This window comes from Carya illinoinensis, chromosome 10 (genome assembly GCF_018687715.1).
Source record: "Carya illinoinensis cultivar Pawnee chromosome 10, C.illinoinensisPawnee_v1, whole genome shotgun sequence".
NCBI classification, from domain to species: domain Eukaryota; kingdom Viridiplantae; phylum Streptophyta; class Magnoliopsida; order Fagales; family Juglandaceae; genus Carya; species Carya illinoinensis.
Window position 1 is genome coordinate 6,030,126 of NC_056761.1, and position 7,994 is coordinate 6,038,119.

General features: G+C 44.2%; 1 pseudogene; it reads left to right on the forward strand.

Moving 5' to 3' along the window:
- Positions 1–3,178, forward strand: LOC122278349 (annotated as a pseudogene).
- Positions 3,179–7,994: the final 4,816 nt, after the last annotated feature.

The window sequence follows — 7,994 nt, forward strand, 5'->3', positions numbered from 1 at the left end:
ATGCAACATTTAACATCAAGGATTTTGAGAATCATAACTTCTTCTTCTTCTTCATCAACAACACTACTTAGCCATGCTTCATCAGCCTGTGTTTTTCCAAAACATTTTTTCAGTGCCTTATCTCTACAAGAAAATCTCCAAAAACTAAAGGAGAGAGCACTCCCGGGCGGCTTTGTGAAATGGTGGTTTTTGTAGGACATCAAGTTTTGCCACCGGGTTCACACCATTGCAACCGAAGCCGTTGGACTCGATTATGGATGTCGAGAGGATGAAGGATCGCTCGCTCGAGGACATCACTTCAATTAGGGATGATGTAATGTCTGAAAATTTCCATTAAATTTTCTTTCCCTAGGATTTGAGTTTTCGGAAATTCTAAATTATTTTTAAATGGGGTTTGATCTTATAAAATAGTCTCTTTGATCAATTTGGGTGCTTGACTAGTTACACGAGAGCAGTGCATTTGTTTGTGTGTACATTTGAGCGGCTGAAACAAATAGAATCAAGCTTATTGTCATGGTGACTTATAAATGTATCTAATACGATTATCATTGACTTGCTCTTGTAGAGATGAATTTAAAAGATTCAGACACACTTTTAGTATGTTAAAATGGGAACTTTCATTATGTGCTATATAGCGTATCCAATTAGCTCTTATTGGTGGAGGGGCTCGGCCAGATTTAAACAATTAACTCTCTGGCTAACTTACTACTTCAATATCAAGAAGTTCTTATTGCAAAATGGTCAAAGTGTTGTTTTTAAGACAATTCTATTGTAGAATTGGGGTCTTTAAGAGAATATGATATGATGATTTTTTCTATAAGCATTACTCCTTACTCTTTGCTGCCATTACTTCTTTATTTGTGTCATCGTAATACAATGTTTAGAAAAATCCACAGATGTTTGTCTTTTGCTTCTCAGGAGAGGAAATGTTTGTGTGTACATGACTCTGAAATTATTACTCCTAAGTTTACAAGCTTTTCTAAATTCTTTGGCCAAACTTAGAACGTGCCTTGTGGAATAAGCCTATAGTTGTCGAACACCTATATTACTCAATGAAGTTGCATCCATTGTGTTCATGTTGTAAAAATCGCGCAACGGGCCAGAATGAGAGAAAGAATCATTCCCAGTCCATTGAGGTGGCCTCAAAAGGTGTGATCTAATGCCCCCGACGATGGTTTGATGCAACTCGTATAGTGTCGGCGTGTACATTCATGGTGGTGAAAGAGAAATTAGAGTAGAGAAAATAAAGAGATGTACACACATATTTACGTGGTTCGGTATGTGCCTACATCCACGGGCATTTGAGGAGAAGAAATTTACTATAATATTCTTATTTACAGTCTCTCATGGCCTCTAATCTCTCATTGTACAAGGAAAGTTATGAATACATTTGTTGGAGAAGAACCCTTACGCCAAAGTCTTCTCTCTAGAGGTTGAATGTGGTGTTTAAGAGAAAAACTGAAGAAGAAGAAGACCCTGAGAGAGAGAAAGAGAGTTTTTTTCCTTTTAAATGACACCTTGACACACTCTAACACTCCCCTACCCTACCTTCTGACACCCCTCCCCCCTCCCCCCCCCCAATGCCTCTATGACACCCCTGCTGACAACCCACCCTACCTCCTCCACCCTCTTGACCTCCATGCCTCCCCTTACATTTTGTCCCCCTTTTGTCCATAATTGGTTATTGTTGGAGATGTTGTGTTTTTCAGTATCACTTGGGAAGAAGCCATAGTGGGGCATCTATGAGAGCAAATCTTTATTATTTATTGGAGTAAAGAGTTGCAGATTGGTAATCCTTTTAGATTATGTTTTTGTCTCATTTGACGCATATTTATTAAATTCTAAGTTATTGAAGAAAAAAGAAGAAAAGATGTTTACATTTTTGTATGTTCTCTTTCTATATTTTGCCAATCATACTTTTATCTATCATTCAGCTGGTATTTTGTCATTCATTTGTGGAGAGGAAGTGGTTATACGACAATGTTCACACAAGGTACAATTTCTAATCACAAGCTTTATATTATATTGTCTTCATAATTATTAGACGTTGCCTTCTTTATTAACATTGATTTTTGATGTTCTCTTGACTTTGTTTGAGGAGTGATATACTTTGTGAAATCAATTGAGATTATTAATCAAATCATTAGATTCATCTACACAAAAAAGATATATTTAATTTAGTAGTTTTAAAATATCTGCGAATATTAGTGAAATAATTGTGTTTGGATGCTAAGCATATCTTAGAATACTTATGAATTGCAGTGAAATAATTTATGAATAGTTTGCGAATAGCAGTAAAGTAGTATGAAAATATCTTAGAGCAGTTGTGTTCCCAAATAGGCTCGTACATAGAATTTTTCTTCTGCTTTGGTTTCCTCTTCTTAGGGAACCTATTAAATAGAATAGATATTTTATTTTCATTATATTTATCATGTGGTCCTTAGCAGACTCAATAACAAGATAACATAGTTTATCTTGGTTATTTAAATGAGAATTATAATATGTCCACCACCCTTGTCATGGAGCTGTATGTGGACGTTACCGCTTATATAGCTCCTGCTGCAAGTAGTTAGCCTTTCCCTTTGTCTACTGCCATCATTGCACAGATGCCTGATGCAACTCATGAAAACAGTTCACAATAAGCGAAAGGGAGGTGACTTAGTATGAAAATCATCTCACCTTGCACTGGCATATTTTTTGGCTTAGATTATAGAAGGGGACCGTATTACTTAACAATCTCAATATCCAAACCTCATATGTGAAGCATAATACATTTAGCATTCTTAAAACATCTTTGAAAGCACTAGCTGTCTTGCAGTGCAGATGCCACACATAATTTTCACTGGTCTTGAAGATTACAAGGCAAGAGGAACTCAAGCAGCCCCATACTTATTCGTGTCATATTACAAAGAATTTGCTGAAAGCAAGGGCTTGGTGCTTATTCGTGGTGATTAGTACCAACAAGTTTAGTGACATAGAGGCAAAGTGGCTTTTGGAGACTGCCCAATCGTTTTATCTGAATGATGGGAGGTACAAGCTGGTTGAACAATTCAACAAAAAAACACATGATTTTGAGTTCAAGGATGTCTTGCAAGTATTAGACATGCCAAAAGACAGGAACTTCGGGAGCGGGAGAGAAGGATATAGACAAGAACTTTCTTGCAGCATTACGTTTTGATATATTAAGAAGTAATTGGGTGGGAGATGTGGAAGTTAATTTCATGTAAAAGCACATTGAAGGTTCTGGTTTTTGCTACGGTTCCTTTATTTTTTAAAAAATAAGGTCTTGGTTTTCTCTTTTTCTCCTAACTTAAAATATGAGCTTTTGCTCGCTTCTTTAAGCACTATAAGGTATGATTGATATGATTTTGTTTTCCCTTTTTGTTTTTACACTTATGGAATAGGACATTGTACATCATAGTTTTTGGAACTTAAAATATTTCCAAGTTATAACATCTTTATACCTTGTGAGGGAGCAAAATCTGAGGGGCCAAGGACCAAGCCTAGCCAACCTGATTTGGTGTTAGAGAACAAAAGGGGACATGATATGAGAGGAGGCATGGGGTGTCAAGAGGGTATAGGAGGTAGGGTTGGCTGTCAGCAGGGGTGTTAGGGAGGCATGGGGGGTCAGAAGGTAGGGTAGGCAGGTGTCAGGAGTCATTTAAAAGGGAAAAGCTCTCTCTCTCTCTCTCTCTCTCTCTCTCTCTCTCTCTCTCTCTCTCTCGGGGTCTTACTCTTCTTCAATTCTTCTTCTTCAACTCCATCTTCAACCTCTAGACAAAGGACTCCAGCACAAGTATTATTCTCCAATAAAATGTATCCATAGCTTTCTTTGTACAGTGAGAGAGGAAATGCCATGAGAGGCCGTAAACAAGAATATCATAGTGAATTTTTCAAATGTCTATGGATGTAGACATTATACCGAACCACATAAATATGTATGCACACCTCTTTTATTTCCTCTGCGTTTGTTTTCCTTTTATGCCATGAACGTAGGTACCAACACCGTACACACTGCATCGGACCATCGCTGGGGGCACCAGACCATGCCGTTTGAGGCCTGAATCTCCTCAATGGGTTGAGAATGACTTTTTATCTCCTTTCGGCCTGTTGTGCAATTTTTATAACATCAATAGTGGCGCTGTTTGTGGGATTTTATTTTCTCTTTTTGTCAGGGGTGAGAGAATGACGATTTTTCGGCACACTAAATAAATCACTAGATGGACAAAAAGCACTCTCCTAGATGAGTATTCTTAAGTTTTAACTTTACATTTGTAAGAAATGGATTGTCAGTAAGGAAAGACAACTTTTTCTCACTTAGACGAGAGACTTACTAAGTCCCTTGGCGAGTCCCTGACTACTGCATTCGAATCACTCAATTGTATAAAAGGTACACTGCCTAGGCATATACTGTGCACTTAAGTGCAGAGTGGGGCACAAGGTACTGCACCCTACGTGTGCAGTTCCTGAGTGGGCACTTGGGACTAAGTGCACAATGCCATGGATGTGCATGCATGCACATTCATCTACTGTGCATGCACAGTGCTTGGCAGTATGCCGAGTTACATCCAGAGCTTCGCGGTGGCTGGCCGTGAGGTCTAGTAACATGCCGGCAGTCACCATCTGGACCACCGGTGGTTTCTACCTAGGGCAAAGCGGCCCTCACCCGGAGGTTGGGTAGTGCACCACGGCTCACTGCAGCATGGGCCTAGGTGAGCCATGGTTCCCATAGTGTCCTAGCCAGAGAGGTTGTGCTGGCAGTCACTCTGCGGACAGCTGGCATTGTCTACCCATTTCGAGACTGGCGTAGACCACCTTTGCCATGGCGAAGGTCTCACCACACGGCCAAGTTTTTGAGAACGCATGTGGCCGAAATCTGCTCAGCCCAGTCATGCTGAGGCACGGTGGGGGTGGACCGCTGGCGTTTTCTGTTCCACCTTAAGTCGGGCACCACCTGAGCTCAGGGGGCACTCTGCACCGTGCACCTAGGGTGGCCAACTGGCTGCCAACACCTAAGTCGCAGCTGATCTCTAATGCCATCGCGGTGGTTCTCAACCTCACGGATCGGCCTTGCACGACCCACCTCTACCGCTTGGCGGTTCACTCAACTACATGCATGGAATTCAATGGGTCCACTTCCACAGACTCGGTCTCGAGGCCCCTGCTCTGCTCGATCACAGGACTCGACCCCAGTGGGGCTCGGACCCGGTCATCGTGACTTGGACCAGGGATGTCGTTTGGCTTAGCCACCCAGCTCGGGACACAGCCTCCCCTCGGTTCACACACCTAACTCGGGACTCTGCTCGGACATCACTCACCTAGCTTAGGACTCCACCATTCAAACATCACCCACCTAGCTCGAGACTCCATCGCTCAGTCACTCACCAGCTCGGACGACCCCCGCTCATCTGTTCAGTATCCTCCACTCGGAAGCAATCGAGCTCCACCTCGGACAGTCCCCAAGTGCATGGACTCCTTACAGTTTGGGAACCCTGAAATCGTGCCACTCGTTTAGTCACCATGCACCACTCGGAAGCCACCCAGCACCAGCGTGGCAACCCTTCACCACTGCTCGACTCAGTAACCCAAGTGCAAGGCCCTCCACCACTCCACTCGGCACCCAAAGGCAGGGCTCTCCACCACTTCACTAGGCACCAAAGGGCAGGGCCCTCAATGATTAGGCTCGGCAATCCAAGCCCAACATCCTCCACCCTCAACCAACGGATCCTCGGATACACCTGTTCGAGAGTGGAACCCATGCAGCATGGGAACCACCCGCTCAATACCCCTCGACTCAGAAGTAAGTCCCACGGGACATGGCAGCCCACTAGCTCTGGGTAGACCACACATTGCATAGGTAACCTCCACTTGGACACTTAGCAACCGGGCTCACCAACTGTAAGGGACTCGCCAATTCCTTGCTATAGTTCAGACCAAGCACCCAAATAAAAAATAAAGAAATAAAAAAGATGAAGAAAGGGAGTGAGAGGGCATAGGAATCGCAACCAATGATAGTCAGTATTTCAGTCAAGCTAAAGGATTGACTACAACGACCATAACTCTTCGGTTTACCTCTCTTAAAACTTATGTGAATTTCATTTTTACTAACCACTTCTTGTAGTGCAGAACATAGGCTACGTGGTCCCGTGCTCTAACGAAACAATTTAGCAGTGGCAAGCATCTCTGCCACAATGTCGAGTCTTTAGATTCGTCACAAAGTTGGGTCCCTAAACTTGCTGCGGGGTAAGGCCAAGTCCCTGAGACTCGCCGACCTCCCGTCCAATAAAGTCAAGTCCCCAGACTTGCAACGATATGCTGGGTAAGGCCAAGTCTCGAGGACTCACCGACCCCTCGTCTAACAAAGTTGAGTCCCTAAACTCGCAGACTCCGGAGACTCGCAACGATATGCGGGGTAAGGCCAAGTCTGGGAGACTTGCCTACCTCCTTTCAATAAAGTCAAGTCCCTAAACTCGCTGAATCCCTAGACTCTCAACGATATACGGGGTAAGGCCAAGTCCCATAGACTTGCAAACTCTCTGTCCAACAAAGTCGAGTCCTTAAACTTACAATGATGTGCGGGGTAAGGCTAAGTCCCGGAAACTTGCCAACCCCTAGTCCAACAAATTCGGGTCCCTAGACTCGTTGAGTCTCGAGACTCGCAACGATATGCGGGGTAAGGTCAAGTCTTAGAGACTCGTCTACCTCTTTTCAACAAAGTCGCTGAGTCCCCAGACTCCCAACGATATATGGGGTAAGGCCAAGTTCTGGAGAATCGCCAACCCTCTGTCCAACAAAATCGAGTCCCCAAACTTGCATCGATGTGTGGGGTAAGGCCAAGTCCTAGAGACTAGCTGACCCTAGTCTAATAAAGTCGAGTCCCGAGACTCACCAACCCCTTGTCCAACAAAGTCGAGTCCTTCAACCCGCAACGATATATGGGATAAGGCCAAGTCTCTGAGACTAACCGACCTCTCGTCCAACAAAGTCTAGTCCTTAGATTCTTTGAGTCTCCAGACTTGTAACAATATGTGGGGTAAGGCTAAGTCCCGGAGACTCACTTACTTCCCAGACTTGCAAAGATATGCTAGGTAAGGCCAAGTATCGGAGACTCGTTGACCCCCTATCCAACAAAGTCGAGTCCCTAGACTTGATATGCGGGATAAGGTCAAGTCCTAGAAACTCGCTGACCCCTTATCTAACAAAGTAGAGTCTCTAGACTCGCAACGATATGCGAGGTAAGGCCAAGTTTTCGAGACTAGCCGACTCTTCACCCAACAAAGTCGAGTCTCTAGACTCGTAATGAAGTCAGGTTCATAGACTCTATGCGGGGTAAGACCAAGTTTTCGAGACTCGCTGACCCCTTGTCTAACAAGCCGAATCTCTAGACTTGCCATGAAGTCAGGTCCCTAGATCCGTTGCTGGGTAAGGCCAAGTCTGTGAGACTCACCGACCCCCTGTCCAACAAAGCTGAGTCTCTAAACTCGCCACGAAGTCGGGTCCCTAGACCTGCTATGGGATAAGGCCAAGTCTCTGAGACTCACCGATCTCTAGTCCAACAAAGTCGAGTCCCTAGACTCGCTAGTCTTCCAACGCATCTGAGTTCCGTGCTCGTGATTGAGCCAGCCTCCTACTGCTATTGAGCTCCGCGCTCGCAGGTTACGAAGCTGAGTCCATAGACTTGCCGATCTCCTGCTCGCCTGGCCAAGGTTGGGCTGTGCTTGCACTCTACACAGTCGAGCCAGTCTCCTGCCACATCCAAGCTCTTCACTCGCACCTTACGCAATCGCATGCACCTCCCGCCTCAATTCATCCTCGGAGGCATCTATTGCTTAACACAACGTAATATTGTTTTCTCGTTGACCATTTTTGTTGCATGTTTTATCTTAAAGATTCTTAAGGTCTTTTGTTAGAATGAGTTGCCCTTAAGAATCACGAGGTAATGTGAGGGAGGAGAATTTGAGGGCCCAAGGACCAAGCCCAGTCCACTTGGTTGG